The following is a 24,316-nucleotide window of genomic DNA, read 5'->3' as shown; positions in this document are numbered from 1 at the left end:
AACTTTAGGATGCCTAAATGCCTTCTGTGAATACCGAAAGTCTTAAAATTACGATTTTTCTCAATTTAGTAGTAGTAAAGTTAGTAGTCCTAACTTTACTACTACTAAATAGAGAAAAATCCTAATTTTAAGACTTTCGGTATTCACAGAAGGCATTTAGGCATCCTAAAGTTAGGAGTCCTAACTTTACTACTACTAAATTGAGAAAAATCCTAATTTTAAGACTTTCGGTATTCACAGAAGGCATTTAGGAGTCCTAAAGTTAGTAGTCCTAACTTCTGTGAATACCGAAATGAGTAACTTCATTCTGTGAATACCAAAAGTAGTAAGTTCATTCTGTGAATCGGGCCCCATGTCTTCCAGAATATATTCGTTGGACAATATTGTATCCTCTGCCTTTGATGTGATAGACAGAGACTTGCTAATGTTACAACATGGCCAATCTCAATTACGTTCTATTATAGAATTAGGCTGGGCGCTGCAAAATCTTCGTTCAGGCTATGTGCCTTGGCGTTTAATAAACACAACGTCATTATTTTCCATTTTTAACCTTACTGATAAACAGATCAGTTTGGCACAGAAAGGAGCAGACTATACAATCCTGAGCATCGAAAAACTTGAGAGATTACCATTGACAATGTCAGAGAGTCCTGTCATTGAATGGATAATACACGGAATTATCACAATTCCGATAACAACTTTCCGATTTAAAAAGTGCCTTGAGTACATACCTGCTGGCCAATATGAACAATTGGGTAAAGGATATGTAAAATCTGAATGGAAATTACCATACACACATTCTTGCTATAGTGACAGCGACAAAAATGTATTTCTTAGTGGTGACAACTGTAAACATTCACTAAGCGGTATACTTTTGTGTCAGGGTATTAATTTACACGGCGCATGTGATGGAAATTCTAACAACCTTTCATGCCACCAGCTAGTCACACCTGCAACTCAGATAGAGCCCTTCTTTGTGCAACTTGCAAACGGGAGTTACATTCTTAGAACGGATCACAGATGTTGTGGCCTAGTGCCAGGGAAAAGTTATCTAGTAAGCGTAACATCCATGGTCAAATGCTGTATGCTAGCATTGTTCCCGAGTGGGCCTGCAGACACAGTGACTCCCATCTGGCCTCGTCTGAATCTCTATTCTATACGAATTGATACTTTAAGCAAAATGAAATCTGTACTTTTACAGACAACAGTGCCTATAACGTCATCAAAAGAGACGTATGATCTTCTAGTTGCAAGGACAGCTACTGAAGTTCATGACCTTTTATCAACAAATTGCCCCGTGCATTTCGTAGAAATGTTGAGCCCACTCCTTAACATGTGTAGTGCCACAAGCATCCCAGGCATATTTAAGTCAGTCTTTACAGGACTGCTAACACCTTTTCAGGCAATTTTGGGAATCGTTCCTAATTTTGTCCACTCTGTTTTTGGCGGCATACCATTATTTTTGGGACTCGTCGCAGGGATTTTATTTTTGACCCTCCTGCTTCGTTATGGCAAGCCGAAACTCAGACATAGCTCCCATGAGAATGGAAGAGACAATCCTAGCAATGCGCTACCGGGACAGGATAACTATCGTCCTCGGATTGGCCAGGCTGAGAGATCTAAACATGACCTGGTTTCTTTCATTCAGACCTATATGGCAGAACTGTATCTTACCGGTACTAAGATGTATGCCATGCGGAGATGAATGCGTGTTGGACGTCTGTCTTTCACTTCCATCAGCAGTACCAATGGACGTCGATACTTTGCTCAGTCCAATAACAGCTCACGCATTGTGTTGTCCCCAGCGGCTACCAATCCTGATGACAGCATTCGTTGAGACTCCTGTACTACGACTAGGTGGTAACAGTGGAGCGAGTGTCAAAAGCAACATCACCCAGGTACGGCCTTCTGTGAGCATTGCTGCTCCTGACTACGATGACAGCAATCATTCTCACACCTGCCAAGTTACAGCGCTATCGAATTTGGTTGAACTGTCACCTGATTTTGTAGACCAATTTTGTGAGAGCCTGTCTGATACGATGTTCTCACCCATACAGAAACAATAACTTTGGAGAAGCTTTCCGACACACAGCGTTCCCATGAACTCTGAATTCGGCCTTCAGTTTTGATCAACAAAAACTGCAAAAAGCGTTGGAACTCTATTTCCCCGTTCAAGCATTAATTCTTTTGAATTGGATATTTTTTAATATTGACCTTTTTTTTTTGGCACAAACAATTCTTTGCTTAGGGTACAATCTATTCTTAAAGAACAGAAGTTCAAACTTCTATTTCTAAACACATCTGGAGACATAACATCTTAGATCAGCCTCTAGCACATGTTATTGTAATGCATTTATATGTGATGATTTATCTCGCCCTTCTTCTGTTCAGAGATATTTCATGTGTAATTCTTTTTGCATAATCGTTCATTGATTTCATATGCAATAATTTTTGAATGATTTCTATGCTTCAAAAATGTACAGTACCTAAATTTTCACGTATTACAAATACGCCTATTTCGAATGCATTTATGTATTTTGGGGTGGGCAATGTTACACATGCATCTAATTGCTCTAGTTTTAGTAATTTGATGGACATGAAAACGTGGAGTGGGTGTTGCGTGTTTATCTAGGTTCCTGATCGATACTGTGACCTTATGCCCCTATTCGGCTATAAATCCATGTATTCCCTATATTGGCATAACCGTTCAAGTGCGATATTCAGAAAGTCATCTCTGGCCTCACACGAACAGAGCCACATTCCAGCATAGTTCTCTGCCACTTCCTTTGCGACCAATTAGTGCAATGACAGAGCAGAAGTCACTATCTGATATTCCTAGATAAACACTCCGAGTTCTTCAACAAGATAAAAAGTCAGCAGACCTGGAAATCCCCGCTTGCTGTGTTTTGATTAGTAATGGAACTCTAATGAGCAACTGATAGCTATCACTTCCTAGTGACATCTTTAATTGACGTCTTATGTCCAGCAAACTTGCGTCAAACCCGGCACCTGTCAGGTATAAATACTACCAAGGTTGCCTTAAGCAATTGCTGTCATGCACCCTGTTGTGCATCCCATTGCTGTTGTATGCTGTATGCAGTACGCTGCTGCTGCTGTCCCCTTGGTGGTGAAGCTACTGATACCATTATCGCTGCTAAAGCGCGAACGATGGTGTGGTGAGCTTAGGAGCTGAACAGCCGTCCCTCTGCGAAGAGCCCAGCAGATTCCAACTGCCGCGGACGCTGTCCCCCGCCTCCTCCTCCCGACGCGCTGAGAAGAGAGCCGCTGCCTTTCTCCTGCAGAGAAATCCAGCTCCAGCGTTTCCCGTCTGCCCTCGCGGGTGACTGGGATATTGAGTGCCCCCTGAAGAAAAAACCAGACTTCCATCATTCTATTCAGAGGTATGGTGTTGACTAAACCCTTAGACGAGAATTCTTGAAGCAAACCTTGGCAAAACCAACTTAACTTAAAGCTACTTACTTACTCCCCTTCCACGTGTTAGGCTTAGGTCAGGCACACCGGGGTAGGCGTAGTTAGAAGCACCAGTTGAGTATTTTAGCCTAATGTATATATGACTGTATATATGTTTTATTACTTTTAAACCATTGTATGGCTAAGAAACCATATCAATGCTTTTACAGTATTATTTCGCAATCCTTATCTTACTGTACGTACTTTTTATAATAACAAGTCTTGCAATTGTGGCAATACATTTCTCTTGTACGAGAAGAAAGACTGTTCAATAAATGTTAACCCCTTTATTGACAAACGCCCGTCTCTCTATTCTCTACATCTCGTGAAAGTAAACTGCACTAATCTGACTGAGTGAAATACATGTCTTTTGTTTCACACAACCCTAGAGATTGACTCTTAATCTGAGGAGCAAAGTAGTCATGTTGCACGGTTGTTGGAAAGCTGAATCCCTTCTTGTCTGTGCCAGGGAAGCTGATCACTTCCCATGCAGAGAAGAAAGTTTCCAGTGACCTTTGAGCTAGTTGGTAACACACCCAATTAAGTTTAGCATAGTCAGTGGAGGCCTGGAATATCCGCAGTTCCACGTCGATACTACTGTTTATGTTATTCCAATGCGCAGGGCCTAGTGGGAAACTAGGAACTACACTACATTAGGAATGCACAGTAATTTCATTATACAGCGCATTCCTGTCCTTTCCTAGTGGTGGTGTACTTTTGCCTGCCTAGCGCCAACACAAGCACCCCTGCATCAAGGTGCAAAGGGTCCTGCATAGCAGGCAAACTAGTTTTTGGGCAGGTAGAGACACCTGCCTGCACAAACACACTCCTGAGAGGCTTTTTCCTCTTTCTGTGTGTGCGCCTCAGAATGCTGCACAAGGAGAATGAGGTAACAACAATGTGAAATTAAATTTGTTCTCATGATTTAGGTTCACCTGTGGACTTGATGCATTTTGACATGTTTCCAGGTCAAGCACCGATGCTAAATTTGGGAAACTGTAAAAATAAACAGGTTAATGCAGTGAGACAGCCATCCTCCACCTATGGAATGGCTCCCTGTTGCAGAGAAGGGCAAATCAGCAATTTGTGCTGCCTTGCGTAATTCCAGATTATTCAAGACAGGCAAAGTCACACAAGTTGCCCTTGCTTACCTTAACACATCTCACTTGCATTTTGCCTTGACCCTGCTCCCCTAGCATGATGCAAGACAAATACCAATAGTTTACATATCTGGCCCATGGGTATTATGTTTCTATTGAAACATCAGTATGAGTGGGATCACTGGTATGAGTGAAATGTACAGTTGTACATTGTGACTAAAGAGGATTTTGTACACCTACACTAACTTAATATGGTAAGATGTACACATTGTAATTGGAAAAGTCATTTTAATAAAGTTATATTGAACATTTCTCTATACCAATATCAGGTGTATGTATGGACTGGCACCTTGGACATCCCCTTCCCTGTTTTTTTCTACCTTTTAAATTAGTATTTTAAGTGTTTATAATTAATAAGTGTTTAGTGTAGGTTTAGGTGTAGTGTAGGTTAGTTATAGTTAAGTAAGGTTATTTTATAGTAAGGTTTTATTATCATTAGTTTTTTAGTGGTTGGGGTGAATGTTTTGTGTTATAAATCTAAATGTTGTAAAAATAAAAAAATATAAGTATTTGTTTAGGACTTAGATGTGTAAGTAGTGCATGTTTAGGATGTAGTTTATGTTTGTATTGTACTGACCTATGTGTTTTAAGGGTGTTGGGGGGTTGATGTTTATCGTGTCATGTGTTAATAGTGGTTAAGATAGGTTAAGTGTTAGATTTGGAAGTATAGGATAGTTATAGTGATAGTGTAGGTTAGATTGAGGGAGGTAGTGTTTTTAGATATTACGTGTTCTATTTAAATAAATTAATCATTGTTCTATAAGTATTTTTTTATGTATTTGTTTTAAGTTTCTACTAGTGTATTAAATGAGTAAATGATGTTCAAATCGTCCTAAGTATATAGTAGGAAAATGCTGCATTGTCAGACTCATCTGAACAACTGTGGGTATTCCTCACATTAGAGTAATGTATGGAACCATATCCATGCTTTAGGCACTGGAAGTGGGGCTCAGTATTTGATTTGACACACAGCACAACACAGGTAGTATCCTTACTCTAGGTCTCTGCATGAAAGGGAGAGGGCACATATGTATTGGATTTGATATGGTATTACAGATTGCTGCTCTATGCCTTCACTGGGACACAAACTGCGGCCGAGAGCTACCACAGACACCCTCACATTGTAGTGCATGGTTCCTGCGTTGTTGGCTGGATTTGTTTTTGTGCAGGAAGTCACACCTGCCTGGAAAGAAAATATCCATAAAGGCATTTACTTTTTGCTAAGTGTGTCACATAATGCAGCTCACTTTGAAAGAGGACACAACAAGAAGTTATGCTCATATATCTCCTCATTTTCCCTCACCTAGGGAGGTGTTGCATTGTTACTGGTTCCTTAGTCTGCCTCGTATGCCAAATTTGTATGTGCAAATGATTTAATGTGTTGAGGTGTGGCTGCACTCACACTCAACCCATGTGATGGCTCTCAGGGGAATAGTGACATATGTCTGCTGTTTTGGGCTGAGTTGCATCTCTCCACATTTGCCATGACACATGGGGCCTCACAAGGTGCCCTTGTATGTCTTGGTAACTACCATTAAGGTATTGTGTTGCCATTATGCATCCTTATGTGACACAAGTACAATGCAAATCCATGAAAGATATGGGCATGAGTATCTACCTATTGGTGGTACAACAATACAGAGTAATGTATTGCTGATAAACTTTTTTGCAAGCAGTGTGGTATTCAAATTATGTAATGATGTTGGTATATTTACTTAGCAGCATTTATATGGATCAGAGGAACAGTGTTTTGGGGTCACACATGTCACCCATCCCATTTAAAGGTGGTAAGTATTTGTGTACTTTGCTGTAATCTCACTTTGTGTCCTTCAAAAGGATGTGGCTTGTTGATTCACTCGGACGTTCCATAGGGATACTTCATACTGCTCATTTTATTATTGCAATGTATGTTGTTGTAATTGCACATTCAAAGACAGCATGTGTAATGAACTTTAGGTGCCTATTCTTCAGGTTAAAGTAAGATTTTTGTTTGTTTTACATTATGTATGAAGACATTTGAGATTTGACCGTACATATCTGGGGATGTGTATTTAAATGTTTTATTATTAACCCGGTTCAGATCCTCACATTACATCATATGAGAAGTATACTTATTTAAAAATCCTCACATAGTGCCAAATTACAATGTTTAGTGCTTCCAAACATCTGTTACATGTGAAAAGTCTAGAGGAACAAATTACAATTAGCAAATGTTGGTGTTTTTTATGAGAACTGGAGGAAAAGATCAGCTACTGCACATAGAGTACTATACTGGGTTCCAAAGAAGGTGGCATGATGTCCTACACTGGACAAACCATGAAACTGGCCAGGCGGCATTCTCAAATGCTTATCAGAAAGTTCTGGTTCGGAAACTGGGGAACTGTACATCTTCTTCCTCTGGCGAGTGTTCTTCTTCCCCTGGAATTTGTGATGTTGGAATGGGAGGCAGATGAGTGATGTTACTTGCCTCTGAAACACAAACAGCATAGGCAAAAGATGCAATTCCCATGTTCCCAATAACATTTATGAATGTCAGTAAAGCAATATGGTAGTCCCTGGCAAGGCTTTGCTAGCTGGACAACAAACCTGCGACTTCGCCATTGAGGGCACTCGTTGAAGCCATGAAGGAATTCATCTTGGCCTCCAAATGATGACATAAGGCTGCAGTCCTTTTTCCAAGGACTGGATAGATGAATTGATGGCTCCCAGCTGCCTGACATCACTGAAGGCGGTTGCAGTTTTTCCTTCTGTATCCTGACACCAGCAATGTCAAATAGAGAGACATCAATCCCATGGAACCATGAGTTGGTGTCTATGATTGCCTTTGTCAACCCCTTATTGGGACTCCTTCAACAGTACTCGCTATAGTCTCTGTCCTGAACCTGGTTCAACAGCCATTCGCTGCTGGACTCCTACCACTCTCCATCGAAATGTAACTTCAGTGTCTTTATGGATAATAAATCTCTTTTCGGGTGGTGTAGTACCACCTAAATCATCTATGATTAAAACATGACAATAATCAGCGTAATATAAATGATCTTTCTCACAAAATCACATTTAATGGTCAGTATCTTGGTGAAAAGTAGTCCCTGAAATAGGAGGACATACTTCTGGCTACTTAAAAGTCCCACAAGTTTGGAAAGCACAAGTGAGTTAAAATTCAATAATGGTTACGTACCATAGTTTTTTGTTGGGAAAACGTTTTTAATGGGAAATTTTTAAACAGACTGATATCTATATTTGACAAATTGAGGTAGGATATTTCTCTAATGTAAATTACAATGTGAAAAAAGACAAAAAAATCCTTTGAAAGTTTAATGCATTTTTAAAAAAAGTTTATGAATACACTCTGGTGTGTAGGACCATGTACATAGTACATTAATGATGACAACAGTGGAAAATGAAAAATGTTTTTTCTGTTAAAAATATAAATGTCATTATTATGTGTGGAGTCTTGGTGTGCGGAAGGCACTATGGGTGATTTTATAGATATATGTAAATGTTTTTGTAAAAATGTCAAATAGGCATCATATATGAGTGATGTATATATCTTTTAATTTGATTTACAGCCCTGATGAAGTCCACAGAGGACGAAACACGTTGGCTGGACTGACTGGAAAATTTATGTATGGAAAAATCAATAAAAGTTGGATACTGGACTCATTCTTAAGAATCCTGACAATTGATTCTCACTTCTTGTTCATCATTCTTATATTTGTTAATATTGGAGTGCCTGGATTTGGTCCGGAAACATAAAAATGTCTGCACTTTTCATTTCACTCAGTGCATCAAGGTTTCTTGCTGTGTTGCGCTGCATGAAGTTTTAAATAATATGGTCCCTTGTTTTTACTTAACCTGCACTTCTTGCTGTTACTCTACATTAGCACTGTCCTCACCTTCCACTCCAGCCACCAACTCTGTTGGAATAAGGGATGCCACCTGCTCCTCCAGTGGTTCCTATGCGACCTGGATATCAGGTCCGCCTCCGGTCCTCATGGCTTGCTTTAGGTTCCTGGACAGTTTTTCCTAAGTCCTACATTTGTAGTAATTGTTCTTTTTTTAAAAATATCTTTATTGCATTTTTCAACTTTTACAGGGTCTTCGTAAACTTCAAATATACATATGTTAATGTGCATTACCATATAAAGCACATATTGGGGATTCACGGTGGTATTACATTTACAATACATATTGAAACTGATATTTGTACAACATAGCAATATGACCAACTGTGCACAGTGACCACTGTGTTCCATGTCAAGTCTCGGTGTCCGCATGGTGGTACCTCTGCATCTCAGAGATGCTCAGAGTATTCGTGTCTCTAGTTGCAATAATTGTTGTTTATCCCTGTGTCCTGTAAAGGAAACACATGATATACTGCATCTGGATACAGACTTAGGGCCAGTGGAAAATGCAAAATAGGACAAATATATTGTTGGTTTTAAAATGCTCAAACTAACTAAAAGTACATTCAACTACTCACCACATCTGGATCAGGGTGCTTTCGATACATGTATGTCGAGCCTACTGTCTCTCTGGTGAAGTTCACTGACCTACATTTGTAGTCATGCCACCTCTTCTTACACTCCAGTAGTGTCCATTTTTGTTTGCGCACTGCAGTTCATTTGTTCACTATGGATTGCCAGATTGCATCTTTCTTTGCTTTGGATGTGGCAAATAATGGGTGCTAATTTTGGTGAAGTAGTGTGGCTCACTGGTTAGAGGCGGCAGACCCGAGAGCAGAGGACGGCCCGGGACCAGGGTTCGATTCCCGGCGCGGCAGGTTTCTGGACCAGGGTCAGCGGACTCGATAATTCTCTCGCCTCGGTGCCCACTTTGATCAGCGATCACACTCGGCAACTCTGGGCATTAGCTTGCCTCATCTTCACTAACGGCCCCACCAGACCGCCGGGGATGCCTGGTCTCACCCTGGAGATACCCATTAAGGGACCATCTCTCAGGGAAGCCAGGAAGGGTTTCGCAGCGGTCGAAGCGCCTTGGGACCCTACGGGTAAGTAGTGCGCTATATAAATGTCAATACATTTACATTTACATTTACACCTTCTTATAGTTGGTTCTCCGCTGTGAGAAGTTAGACTTCATCTTTCTTTTCTCCTGGGATGTCGGTAGGTCTTCAGAGTAACAGTAGCTGCCCTCCTAGCTTCCTGAGGTTCCTTTCTTGCTTCTATATATTGGAGAGCATTGCTTGTATACATTATGTTACCCCGCAATGCACTCCTGTGTGGAGTAATGCTGATTTGCAGCAAGTAAAGGTGTTTTATGACACATAAATCAACTTTGTGTCATGTAGGTAGTAGTTGCGTTTTGGCACTTTGCGCATTTTGGGACCCTATGCCATGGTGCGCTGTATCATAATTACGGTGTATCCATGGCACTGGGAAATGCTGCAATACAGCACAAATATTTCTTATGCAATGCTGCGCAAGGCAGCATTGCATCAAGAATGATAAATGTGCTCCTATGTTTCTTCATACTGTTCTAGACTGATTTGCATATAGCTGTGTCTGAACTGGGGTGACGACCTGAGTTAAAGAACGATGATGGATTCAACCCATATCTGTGACTAGGGGTGAGTGTCTGAAAAGTTTCAGCGCCCCGTCCATCATCTACTTGTGTTTGCTTTGTTCTTCCTAAGTTGGCAGGTTATGCCCAGAGGTGGGTACCTTGCTCACTTTGCCACTGGATTCAAAGTAGCCTGGCTGATGAAGGGTGTTACCACAAAACTGGTCCCAGGATGCTTCTTTCCAGTCCATGGAAGACCTGGCTTCGCAGTTTGGGCTGGACTGTTCTCTTGAGGCACATGGTCTAGACTGAGTTGCATATAGCTTGGTCCGTACAGGGATGGCGAAGTGAGCTAAAGAACGATGATGGATTCAATCCAGAGCTGTGACTGGGGGTGAGTGTCTGAAAAGTTTAATGGCTCTGTCCATCATGTCCTTGTGTGTGTTGTGTTTGCCATAAGTTGGCAGGGTATGCCCAGACGTGGGTCCCTTGCTCACTTTGCCACTGGATTCAAGCTAGCCTGGCCGATGAGGGGTGTGACCCAAAACCTGTCCCAGGATGCTTGTTTCCAATCCAGGGAAGACATGGCTTGGCAGTTTGGGCTGGACTATTCCCATGAAGCACAGGGTCTAGACGGATTTGCAAATAGCTGGGTCTGAACTGGGGTGGCGAAGTGAGCTAAAGAACGATGATGGATTCAACCCAGATCTGTGACTGGGGGCGAGTGTCTGAAAAGTTTGAACACTCCGTCCATCATCTCCTTGTGTTTGCTTCATAATGTTCTGCACAATCCATATGCTTCGGGTACTAATAGGATATATATATTGTATTACAAATAAAGTATTCCAGAGGTGGGGTCATGGGATTGTAAAGGAAATAGTAGACCGAAAGTGGAGGGATATAGAGGGTTATGCTAAAAATGCAGTGAGACTAATGACCAATAAAGCTATCTTTAATTGCGCTTGCAGAAACACAAAAGAGGGACATTTTGGAAGATAAATGGAAAACAAGATAGTGCCCATGATAGGAAAATTAAATGTATGTGTGCTGACAACCTCCTGACCAATGCTATTCTCTTCCACACATAGAATATCTGTGGAGGTCACCTTTCATCCTTGTGAAATAGCAATGTCTACTTTGAAAAATTTGTTATCTCAACACTTTGCTTACAATGTTTTAATGTTCAAAACTTAACTGTTAAAGCATTTTACTTACTATATTTGATTTGAGAAACTGGAACATTTTCTAATTTCAGTAAGCCTTGCTTAAAATATGTTGCACGCCTATTAAGCTGTAAAACGTTGTTTGTGCAGGCCTCCACTTTTCGTAACCAGTTGACCTCTGACTGTATAAATTTGTATATATGCTTCCTGTATTGTCATTCTAGAGAGTCTGGTGGCTGATATTACTCGAATAAAGTGTTGTCTTTCTTCTATACTGGTATAGAAACACAATATACATACATAGATACACACATTCATACGTTTATATGTACATACATCATGCAACTGCTGTAGCTTTGAGTGTTCCTCCTGAGTAGGAAATTAAGTGGGTGAATGTTTAGGATTAGGCTACAAGCAAGTTTGATTTTCAATGGCATTTTAAATAAAGGAATTGTCAATGTTGGGCATCTCGTATTCTTTTCCTTTAGCTGTCAAAAATATTCATTTTTGAATACATCATTTTGGATTCATTTGTTCTTGATTGATGTATTTTGCTGTGTTATATAATACAATCTTTCAGTTGCAAGCAACTTTGTTGATCTCTGAATAGGGGATTATGGTGGCTGTTAACTCGCGCACCTGTAATTGGACATTTATAGATTTGTTTGCTATTATTGGTGATAGTGATATGTGTGTTTTCCCTAGTTCATCAGCTGCAGTATGTAAATCATTTGGCTAGTGCTACTACTTCAGTCGGTAGGTATGCTAGAGCTTTGTGGGACTCTAGAGTGCTCTCCTGCGAAGCTTCCTTAATAGAAAATGCAAGACTCTCAAGAGGTGACATGACGGCATGATGGTGTCTAAAAGATGTTTAGTGCAGCAACTGATTCTGCTGCTTATGACAATTGCTATGGTCTAGCCATGTAACTCTGCCTCATTGCTCCAGCTTGTAGGCTTGAAATCAGAAGCTGAACAACAAATGTTAAATCTCCATTCTCTGGCAATGCCTTTTGATGCTCACATGCAGATGACCCACATGAAAACAGAGTTGTAAACCGCCAGAGTTGTGAGTTTGTAATAGATATGGGAGTATAAAAGTAATCAGTACGAATGGGAAAAGTATTGCTATTCTCATAATAGGGTACCAATCAATCAGTGGCCAAAGCAATTCCATCCGCACCAACTGCTCAAAAAAATCTTCACCTGAGAAAATCGTTGATGGATACAGGCAGCTACCAAGCAATTGTGACAGCAGAAAAACCACCTGTCAAACAGTGACTCTTTACTTCACCACTCCAATCGGGGGAACCATCATCAACTAAATGGAAGCGTGAGAAAACATAACAAAAGACAAATGAGTGCTGAATATTATGCAAAATGCCTATTTTTTGAGGCTCAGATCATCTCCAACCATACGCCCCAAAATGTCCTCTCAATAATACCAAGACATGCTTCAGCAGGAGCAATGGCATAATGCAAAATGACGAAGCCCCCTGCAGAATGTGAAGAGGCCCTTTAGTCTCCCGCATTCCATAGATATTCAATCAACTCTCATTGGCCTTGAGCTCAATGTTGGACCCCCTAAAGGGTTGGGGGCCTGAAAGATTGGGGGCACCCTTGGACAGAGGGGCTGCAGGGGCCTGCGCTACACCCCTGAACAGGAGGACAATATCCTTCTGAAAGTACGTGGAAAAATTGTTGCTTATTACCAAAAGAGAAAGGGGGTTTATTTCCATTACTTACTGCTGTAAAGAAAATAACTCAAAAAAGAGTTCAGACTTATTCTCCACTGAAAGTAAGAGAATAATTGAATAAAGAAAGAAAAGATATTTATGTTATTGATGTTGTCCTTCCTCAGATCTACCCACAGCTCCATCAGGAGACTGGATGTGGAAGTGTGTCATAGATCTTCAGTAATTTCACTTTCCAGTGATGGATTGCAAGTTCTTGAGCTTCATTGTGACACTAATATTTTCCAATAAAAAATCTCTTTCATTCAGACTCAAGTCACTACAAGATCTTTCTCAAACTGCAGGGCTTATGCAGACATCTAAAAAAATAAAGGGTTTTCGTATAATTTTAGCCTGACAATTTCGTCATAAAATCCTCCACATCACAAAAAACTCAACATCATTTTCCATTTGACAATCCAATCCTCCAACGTTGGCACTGGGAGTTAATCAGACCAAGTAAACATCAATCCCAGTTCAATCATTTGTTTACCTGGGAGTATTCCCGAACATCCAGTTGACAAAAGTGTATCATTCAGTAGAGAGACTATCTTCTATACATCTGAGGTGTGACAATCTTCTAAAGTCAGCACACTCAACAGCCCATCTGATTTTATCACTGCTGGGATTCATGGCCTCTTGCTTCTTCCTAGTCCTCCCATGCCTGTCTCCAGATGAGGCTTATAAAGCAATGGCTGCAATAAACTGACTCAAAGATCAGTTGAGAGAAAGGAAAGAGGGGGAGACATGCCTGGAAAGTTTAAGGGCGATAGATGTAATTTGTAGTTGAAGTTTGATGACAAAAAAGAAGAGGGTGGTTTAGAACTCTAGGGGTGTGGTAATGTATTAGAAAGTGGTGCTAGTAGTTTGCATTATAATGTTGTCAGAGCCTTTCAGCTAAGCCAAAAGATGTATTATTGGAGGTCAACTCCAATGAAAGCAGTCTTTCTACAAAGACAAGCAAGTCTGTGGTTTGTGCTCCTGCAATGGGAGCTTTGGTTCCGATTGGTACTTTAGGGGAGTGTAGGGTTAATACATTCATGCAAGGGGAGGGTTCTGGAGAATTAAAACAGACACATCTTGACTTTTTCCCTGAATATTAAAAGGTTTTCCTTACAGTGAGTGTTTGACTCATGTTAGAACGGAGGAGGAGCAACTGTCTGTGTTGCATAACTAGGACATAAGGACTGAGAAGGTAATTTTGACCAAGCGGTTTTTTAAATCAAAGAATGTCTTGTTTTCTAAGTGTTTGCAGTGTGCCTTGTGATTTATGCACAAGTTCTTGACTCTAGCTCAGGATTTCGGAGTAATGAAAGAAATGGTGTGGGGAGCAAGTATGCTTCCATGGTGATGGTATTCCTTTTTCTGGAACATACATTCTGATATGATGCTCACTGTCATATCAACTGTGAAGAGAATTCTATCTCCTCGCACAGTGTTTAAAAAAGGTGTCATTTCCAACAACACAGTATTTATGAAGGGCATTCTTTGAGCAACCATTTTCGTGTTGCTGATTGGCAATACCATTATTTAAGGTTGCATGTGACTTACACTTTGGTGGCTTTTTGTATGATTTTCTTCGCCCTTCAAGTGTGGAAATTAGCCTGTGGCCAACGGCCACAATACCTCCCCATTATGGGTGTCAGCCATTGACCAACACTGGGGAGGTACTTAAAGGCCTCTATGGGAAGCAGCCTGATTGTTTTCTTTTGGTTTTTTACTGCAATGACAATCAGTGGGAAAAGCGCACTGACGTGATTGCATTAAAAATGAAAGTAAAACGAGCTGATGGGCTGAATCCGTGTTGGGGGCCTATCTCAGCCCCGATGACTGATTCCCATGGGAGAGTTGCCATTCGAAAGGCATGACTCTCCACTTTCCAATGGTACCTCTGCCAGGTGAATCCCTGCTTGGGGATTGCCACAGGAGAGCGATCCCCAAGCAGGGATCCCCCCACTAGACACCAGGGATAGGGGAAGCAGCCCCTTGGGCAAGGGCTTGTGCTCCAGTCTTTCTGTCCCTCTAGGAGAAAGATTAAGTTATCACCCCTGGCAGAAAGTTCACTTGACACCAGGGAAAGCTTAAAAAATATATATAGGAGGGAGGGCTGCCCACCATGGGCATAGCTATGCCCCTACCCCAAGTGAATAGGGAAACAGTCCTTCTGCCAACCGTAAGGAATAGGGTAGTAATTACCCCTGATCTGACCCCCCGGGGTGGCAGAAAGCCCACCAGGTGCCAGGGGATTTGTTTTTATAAATATATTGGTGGGGGATGGTTATTTGGGCATGGCAATGCCCCCACACAAAGTGAATGTGGGAACAGTCTTTCTGCCCCACCACCCCCTGGGAGAGCAGAAAGCCCCTTAGATGCCAGGAAAGTTTTCTTTTAACATATTGGGCGGTGGCTGCAATTATAAGCATGTCTATTCCCCACCCCAACTAAATGGGGCAACAGTCTCTCTGTCCACAGGGGCAGATAGGGTAATTACTCTTGATCTGCCCCACCCAGGAAGCCAGAAATCCCACTATATAACAGTGATTTTAAGAAAAAAATATAGGGGTAGGGCCTGCCCAGCATGGGCATGGTCTTACCCCCCACTCCAAGTAAATGAGGCAATAGACATTCTGCCCCCCGGGGCAGATGGGGCAATTACCCCATATGTACCCCCTCAGGGAGGCAGAAAGCCCACTAGACACCGGGGATTATTTTTAAATAGAAATATAGGCCCAGGGTCTGCTCAGCAGGGGCATGGTCTTACCCCCTACCATGTAAATAGGGCTACAGTCTTTTTGCTCCCCCGGGGAGAAGATGGAGGTATTTACCCAATATCTGCCTGCCAGGGGGACAGAAATCCCACCAGGGAAAGTTACAGTCTTTCTGCCCCTTTCCTCACATTTCTGTCAGGAAAACTTTTGGAATCTCAGGGAAGTCACACATTTCCTTCCACAAATCATTCCTCCAAGTCTCTCGATGAACTTGAGTGGGTGGGCCAGGAGACATTGACACAAAGGTCCATAAAGTGCTACTTGGAGAGATCAGCAGTAGGAGTTACTGTGGGATTTTGGGCCATGCTCAGCCGCTACCTATGGAAACCCACCAACCACACACATTTTTGAAAAGTAGAAACTTCCAGAATCTGCAGGAATTCACAAAATTCCTCCAACCCAGCACTGCCCCACTTGTGTTGATAAAAAATGCTGCACCACTGTAGTATCGGGTTCCCAAGGCCTACATGCTCCGAAGATAACCCACTTACATCTAAAGAACTGTTGGCACGGAAAACTGAAAAATTCAAAGAACAAGTTTATTAAGACCCCATGGGGTGGTGGTACATTCCTACAGCACCCTTCGGTAATGCAAGAAGTATCACACCGAACATCGGTGTGACTTGCTCTTTTATACAATTTGCAGGTAATAAAACAATAGGCGGTACAAGGTTACAAAGCGTTATGTACATATATGGTCATCTTTGGAACACAGCCAGCTCATTGGAGGGGTTACAACTCCGCTGGTCAGTTTAGGCGGCACATTCCAGAGGGGTGACTGGTCAGTGGGGACTGCGCATGTACGGGCTTGACCAGTACTAAAAATAGCCTGTTGCTGGGCAAACTCGCGTGGTCAGTGGCACGGACAAAGGACTAAAGGCCATGCTGGCCACGAGGCCGCTTATGATCTAAGATGGCCGCCGTAACACACAAAATGGCGTTTCCGAGTATGGCCAAGTTAAACGGGAAAACGTGTAGCACAGCTAAGCGCTAACTCGGCCATCGCCAAATTACGACAGACGACCCTTTTAGCGTTTAGCTGAAGCTACCTCATAGTGAACATAATCAGGGTGTTCATCTTCAATATCGATCAACATTATTTGGGTTACTTCTTTATGAAGCATCATTTTATCATGCGCAAGAGCTCATCTTGATGGTATACAAGCCGATAGGCACATAGAACATAAAGCAGGGCCACATTGAATACATAAGCATACACCAAACAGTATCCCCACAATGATACATAGAATCGTTAGCAATTTCCAACCCCAAGTGGTAAACATTGACCTTAACCACCCTGAAAGAGTCCAAGTTCCATTATCCGGGTGTATTTCAGCAGCTATCTTATGCAATTTCGAAATGGCATCATAAACAGATGGTGAATTGTCAGGTACATATACGCAACAGCTGCTTCCGATGATTCTACATGCCCCCCCACGATCAGCTAGAACTACATCTAGAACCATTCGGTTCTGGAGCGTAACAATCCTAGAAATCTGAAGTTCTTCAGTAATATTCCCTAATGCGATGGCAGTATCATTTGCTACAGCCTCGACTACACGGGTCAGTCGTCGTATCTTTCGACTATTCAAAGCAGCCCCAACAAAGGAAAACAGTCCCAAATTGAAATCGACATACTGTTGCAAAGCAGGTCCGTCTGGTCAATGTCGTCCAGAACAACAGCACGTTTAGCACGATTCAGTACGAAATCATGATACAAAATATAATCATTATGATACATTGGTGGGGCAATAAATACAGGAGGCAGTACAAAAGATACATAGCAAGTACCTAACCATCCCAACGGGAGCTGATGATAACCCTTCGTTCCACAAATAAAATACGTATTTCGAGATGCTACAAACGATATGCCATTCGGGCTGTCAAATGTGATAGTAGTATTGCATTCGCTTTTCCCAACCGATATTGTACCTTTATTGCGTATACACAAATCAGCTTTAGTGGCAATAACATTAATAACATGTGAGCTGGAAACATTAATGTTACGTTGGTTGCTGTAAACACGTGGGGCAGACACATTGTCGGGGCGATACTCCTCCCATTCAAATCGAGTACCCTCAGCTCGTGGATACCCATCCCGGTCATGGTAACATACTTTAATCAAACGGAAAAGCACCCCCCCTTTCGTTGGCCATCTCAAAGTGAAGAGAAGAGTGTACCAGGCATTGCAGGATCCATTATGTGAGAACGGGAGTGGAATGAGTGGAGTGCCCCCTTTCTTCTGATGCCCGGGCAACATCCCACACACCCAGCAATTAGACGTATTTGTCATGTTATGTGTATGATGCAGGGTTTGAATAAAACTATTGTTCAAATAAGTCTGTCGGTGCCGCTCTTCATGGTAAGGCAAAGTGAAATGAAAATGTTCAGATGGAGCCGGGGTAGTCGGCAGCAAATGTTCACGTGCAGGCACCACAAGTTCAACTACCCAGGCTATTACTGCTATTACCACAATCGTTAGGGCAAAGAGGATGGCTCCAAGTATTCTTTTGTCCCGTGATGCAGAGGACGCCATAGTTCAATTATTTTTCAAAGTCTTAAAAGTTCAGAAAGTTCACAAATTCTCAAATGTACATATGTGTGTATTACACCTAAAAAAGAAAAATACGGTGCTGAGCTCCGAGGTAGCCGTTGTTTTCTTCTCCGGGGTCAAGACGGGTGTCGCTACTCTTGGCAGAACTGATCCCCCCCCCCTTGAGATTCCCAGCTTCCGTTTCACAAACCCCAGAGCGGTAACCAACCAGTCTCGAAAACCAAAAAAAAATCTTACTATCGTGGCCGCAGATTGTAGCGCTCTCGTCCAGAAACAGTGTGGTCCGGGAAGGCTCCCTCAACTTCGGCCGATGTCACAGCTGGGCTCTTTTCTTTCTCCAAAATCTCTTGGAAGTCGGTCAACACAGCAGGATTCACCAGATCAGGAGAGACACGACGACAGTGGGTTGAATGTATCCACCGCTTCCTATTGGTCACTCGTACAGCCGTTCGAGTCGCCAGAAGGACCTGCTTGGGGCCTCTCCACCTCGGTTCCAAGCTGTTCGCCCTCTCAAACGATCGGATCATGACGTGGTCACCAGGGCGAAGATCATGGCCTTCTCCAGTAGAGTGATCAGGGAGCGCTTCTCGAACCTGTTGATGAATAGAAAGCAAATCATTTGTCAATCGTGCCAAATAATCGTTCATCATTATACAAGGCATATCATGTATCAATCGCGGCTTAGGCACCCCCCAAATATTCATAGGCCTTCCAAACACCACTTCATATGGTGTGAGGCCTGTTCGAGAGTGGGGCACTGATCTGAGAGAGAGCAAAGCTAGCGGTAAGGCATCCGGCCATTTCAATGACGTGGACGCCACAATCTTAGCCATTTTCAGTTTCAACGTGGCGTTATACCGCTCGACAAGACCTGCCGACTGAGGGTGGAACACAGCATGAAACTTCTGCTGGATCCCTAACCCCTTCAGCATATACTCCACAATTTTCCAGACAAAATGAGGCCCATTATCGCTCCATAAAAATTTGCAAACTCCAAAGCGAGGAAAATACTCCTTGAGCAACACCTTAGCTGTTGTTAAAGCTGTATTATCTTTTGTGGGGAAGGCCTCAACCCATTTGCTAAAAGCACACACCACCACTAAGACATACTTAAGGTTATTGCAGCGCTCAAGCTGGATGTAATCCATTTGAAGTACCTCAAATGGTGCAGAAGGTGGAACGAACCCTCCTTTCGGAGTATGGGTCCCCTTAGCAGGGTTGTGCTGCAAACATATCAGGCAGGTCTGCACTACTCTCTTGGCAGTATTAGCAATCTCGGGATGCTCCCAAACTCGTGTTAACAGTCGAGTAATTGCAAGAGCCCCCACGTGTGCCAACCCATGTGTCATCTGGACCATCGCTCGCAAGTAAGCTGCAGGCAATTTCCATTTCTCCATGTCCTTGCTTCTCCAACACCCTTCATCATCTAGCACCCCATCAGTTGCCCATGCCGCAAGTTCTGATTCAGTAGCTGATTTCTGAATATCCAATATTTCCGCTCTAGCATCATTCCATCGCTCTGCTTGGGATTTTGTCACGTACATGGGGGAGTCAGTTCGGGACATAGCTGTCTGTCTCGCTATGCTGTCCGCAAAGGCATTTCCCTGACCCACTTCATCGGTAATCTTTTTATGGGCGCTACATTTTATTATCGCTACTTTCTTTGGACAAAGCAACGCATTTAGGAGATCACGCACTAATTCTCCGTGCATAATGTGTACTCCATGAGAGGTCAAAAACCCACGCTCTCTCCAGAGTAGACCAAAATCATGTGCTACTCCGAAGGCGTACCGGCTGTCTGTGTATATGTTCACACATAGGCCAGCACTCAGTTCGCAGGCTCTTGTCAAAGCTATCAGCTCCGCTGCTTGGGCCGATTTCTGTGGTATTCTAGCTGTTTCCACCACTGTCTTAAGTGTCGTGATTGCATAGGCTGCGGAAGTCGTGCCATCTGGCAGCCTCAAACATGATCCATCAACCCACAGTTCCCCATCCACATCTTGAAGTGGCATATCCTGTAAGTCAACACGACCCTTTGTCTGTTCCTCGGTCAGGAAAACACAGTCATGATGTTTTTCTTCCTGACCCTCCTCGACCGGTTAGGGCAATAAAGTGGCAGGGTTCAGGGTAGCACATCTTTTTAGTGTGATATGTGGCGCCAACAGTGTAAGCTCATATCCTGTTAACCGTGCACTCGTGAGATATTGGGTCTTTGTTTGATTTAGCAGGGCATCTACTGCGTGGGGAACTAACACCAACAATTTGTGCGATAACACTATTCCCTCACTCTGCCGTATCGCTACTGCTGTTGCTGCAACTGCTCGAAAACACCCAGGTAACCCTCGTGCTACAGGATCAAGGATGGCAGAAAAATACGCACATGGCCTCTGCTTGTCCCCGTGCGTCTGCACTAACACTGATAACGCGCACCCATCTTTCTCGTGTACGTACAATGTGAAAATCTTCGTATAATCTGGTGTACCTAATACGGGTGCAGAGCAAAGGGCTTGTCTCAGTTGATCAAAAGCATTTTGACATTCATCTGTCCATTCAAGGGGCATTGGTGTAGTTTTGGACAGTAACGCTAACAAAGGCTTTATAATGTGCGAAAACCCCATGATCCACTGCCTACAAAAGGACGTTAACCCTATGAAGGCGCGTACATCTCTCTGTGTGCGGGGGACTGGTGTGTCTAAAATCGCCTGAATTCGATCTGATGTTAATGCACGCCCCTCCTTAGACAAAAGATGACCGAGGTAGGTCACCTTGGGTCTACAGTATTGTAGCTTTTTCTTAGAAACCTTGTGATTATTCTGTGCCAGAAAGGAAAGCAGCGCAATCGTACTCTCCTCACATTGCGCGTAAGAATCTGCAGCAAGCAGAAGGTCATCCACATATTGGATAAGGACAACCCCCGATTGCAACTCAAAAGAATCAAGCTGTCTTTTCAAAGCCTGGCTGTAGATACTCGGGCTCTCAGTGTAACCTTGAGGAACACGACAAAATCTGCACGATTTATTATTTAACGTGAAGCCAAACAGATATCTGCTATCGGGATGGACAGGGATGGAAAAGAAAGCGTTTTTCAAGTCAATTACACTAAAGCTCGTTGCTGTTGGTGGTACCAGTGTGAGCAAGGTCGTAATGTCGGACACCACCGGGTATTGGGGAATGACAATTTTGTTGATTTCTCTCAAGTCAATAATAAACCGATAGACTTTGTCGTCAGTATCTCTCTTAAGGATCGGAAGAATAGGGCTGTTACAGACATTATAAGGGACCTCTTCCACCACTCCTGCAATTATCAAATCTTGAACAATATGAGTCAGGGCAATTTCACCTTCCCTCGAAATCTTATACTGTGGCACCCGTGGCATAGAGGCCCCCTCCTTAACAGTTATATGAATAGGTGGAATACGCATCTCCCCCACATCCGTGTCCGAGGTCGCCCATAACGTGTGCGGGAGAGAGACCAAAGCTGGAATATCTAGTATGGTATAAAACCTATTCGGGTCAGGGTAATTGTCATTCAGGATAACCCGCACTCCTTCAGGAGCGCACCGTATCGTTGCTCGAAAATATTTAAGCAAATCAATGCCCAGGATATTATCTGGTGTATAGGGCGATAACAAAAATTGACCAAAACTAAAAAAATTGTCAAGACAGAGTGCAAGGGGTTTGGACAATGGGCTAGGGGAGGGTGTGCCATCGAACCCTACACATGTTATCATTTCGCCAGACAGGGGAGCCCTCGGAACCAATTTCTTTGACAAAGCGCTATGAGTAGCTCCGGTGTCGACTAGGAATTGATCAGTAGAACCCAAAATGCCCGCTGTTACATATGGACCCTCCTGATCTACCGGCACTTCAATTGGTTCCGTACCCCATCCTACGCAGTCCTATGCATGCACATAATCCTGGTGCTCCACATTCTCACCCTCTGATATCTGATATTGGTTTCATCTATCAAAAGTATTTCGTTCATCCTGGCCACGGCCCCTCTGCTCAGCCCTTCCACGATCACCTCCACCACCTCTCGCATCGTATAACCGTCCCGCGACCTACCACCTCCTCGACCACGCTGACTACGTAGTTCACGAAGTACCGGACAATCCTCAGCCCAATGCCCAAACTCTTTACAATAAGCACATTGATCTTCCGCTATATCCGTACGACCATACGACGTATTTCCTCCACCTCGTCTACCTCTTTCATTCCCTCTACCCTGTGTTCCAGGAACCTGTGCCAACATCACCTTCGTTTTCAATTCTTTCGCTTTTTTATCAACACTTTCTTTAGCCTCCAACTCCTGCCGCTCATAATACTGAGCCATAGTCAACAAAGACGCAGGGGTCGCCGTTGCCCAGGAACTTTCACTCGATTTCAATCGCTTTGCAATCTCCGGCAGGAGATTAGCCACGTACTTATCTACAAACAAATGCCGACCTGTATCGTCTGTTAAAGATTGACCACTGTAATCGTGAAACGCCTCTTCGAAGCGTGTAAAGAAATCTGAAACCGTTTCATCTGGCTTTTGTTTACACGAAGCTAACATGGTCCAATCGATCTTTTTAGAAGGTACGAGTGTTTTTAATTTATTCCAAATAGCCGCCGGGAGGTCTAAAATCAACTGGCAAGGCTTACATGCCGGTTTCCTTTCTAAATCAGCTTCATTTATCTCTTTCCATGTACCCCCAAGTATTGTTTCATCATTATTTTTACGAATTTGTCTCCACATGTCAGGCGGAAGGATTAACCCAAAAAACAGATCTATGTCGACAAGAGTCATCGCACAAGACGAAATAGCCCCTTCCACCCCTTCATAGAACGCTGCCGGATTTTTACGAAGGTCAGGTAAAGAATTTTTCAACGCCATAACATCCGCTCTATTCCAAGGCGTATACATCCAGTTATATATAAAATACCCCTTCGCATCCTTTGACATTTTATCATCATCTGTACCTTCCCCCTTTGGTGGAACATACAAAGGTGCAGCTTCACGCATAGGCATAACATGCATTGCAGAACTCTTATCTGAACCCCGGAGAGAACCCTCCTTAGATTGCCCATTAGATTCCGGCCCGGACTCCTTATTCTTTTTCCGCTCATCCCGCAATCTGGTAGTCTCATCTCGCAGCTGGATCAGTTGCTTGTAAAGGGCATCGACATCTGCAAGATCAAATATACCTTTATCCAGATTCTCACGATGAACTGACACAACCTTAGGTTCTAGCGTATCTGAAAATTGACGATATGCGGTAACAACTTCATCTGCCAAAGTAACCAAAAAATACAGTAATTCTTGGTCTGTCCAATTACCCCTTTCAGTAACAACTTCAGACTGAGAAACAAAATTCGTATTCACTTTACGAGCCCAACTACGTAAATGTGCGGATCTCTCCGCAGAAAACCTGAGACCAGATACACCCTTCTTTCCCGGCTTATCCTGTCCTTCGTCATCCGATTCTGCAGTTGGAGCCGTAGGCGAAACGTACGGAGGCGGTGATCGATCTAGCAATGAAAAATCATCAATTTCATTATTAAGGACAGGATAAAGCGGTCGACGAATAGGGAATTGACCAGTCGTTTGCAATTTACGTTCCCGTTCCTCCCTCTCTTTCTTTTCCTGAGCCTCTTTTTCCTCAAGCTGTAAAGCCTTATCTCAAGCAGCCTTGCGCTGCTCTTTGTCCGCCAAGGCAACTTCACGCTTCATTCGCTCACGCACCGCTTTCTCCCACATTCGTACACAATCAAACATATTCTGTCTAGACCTTCGTTGAAACAAACATTGCTCCACAAACTGTACTTTACGTAAATCGAACGACCCATGTAGAGGCCATTGCAATTCAGGATCCGATTTGGTGTACTTATTCCATAATTTACTGTACATTATAGGTGGAAGGCCAAATTTTATATACATTTCCCTATTTGGTGTTCCCTCTGGGGG

The sequence above is a fragment of the Lissotriton vulgaris genome, chromosome 3_1 (assembly GCF_964263255.1).
Source record: "Lissotriton vulgaris chromosome 3_1, aLisVul1.2, whole genome shotgun sequence".
NCBI lineage: Eukaryota > Metazoa > Chordata > Amphibia > Caudata > Salamandridae > Lissotriton > Lissotriton vulgaris.
The sequence above is the reverse complement of the archived record's forward strand: the minus strand, read 5'-3'. Positions refer to the sequence as shown.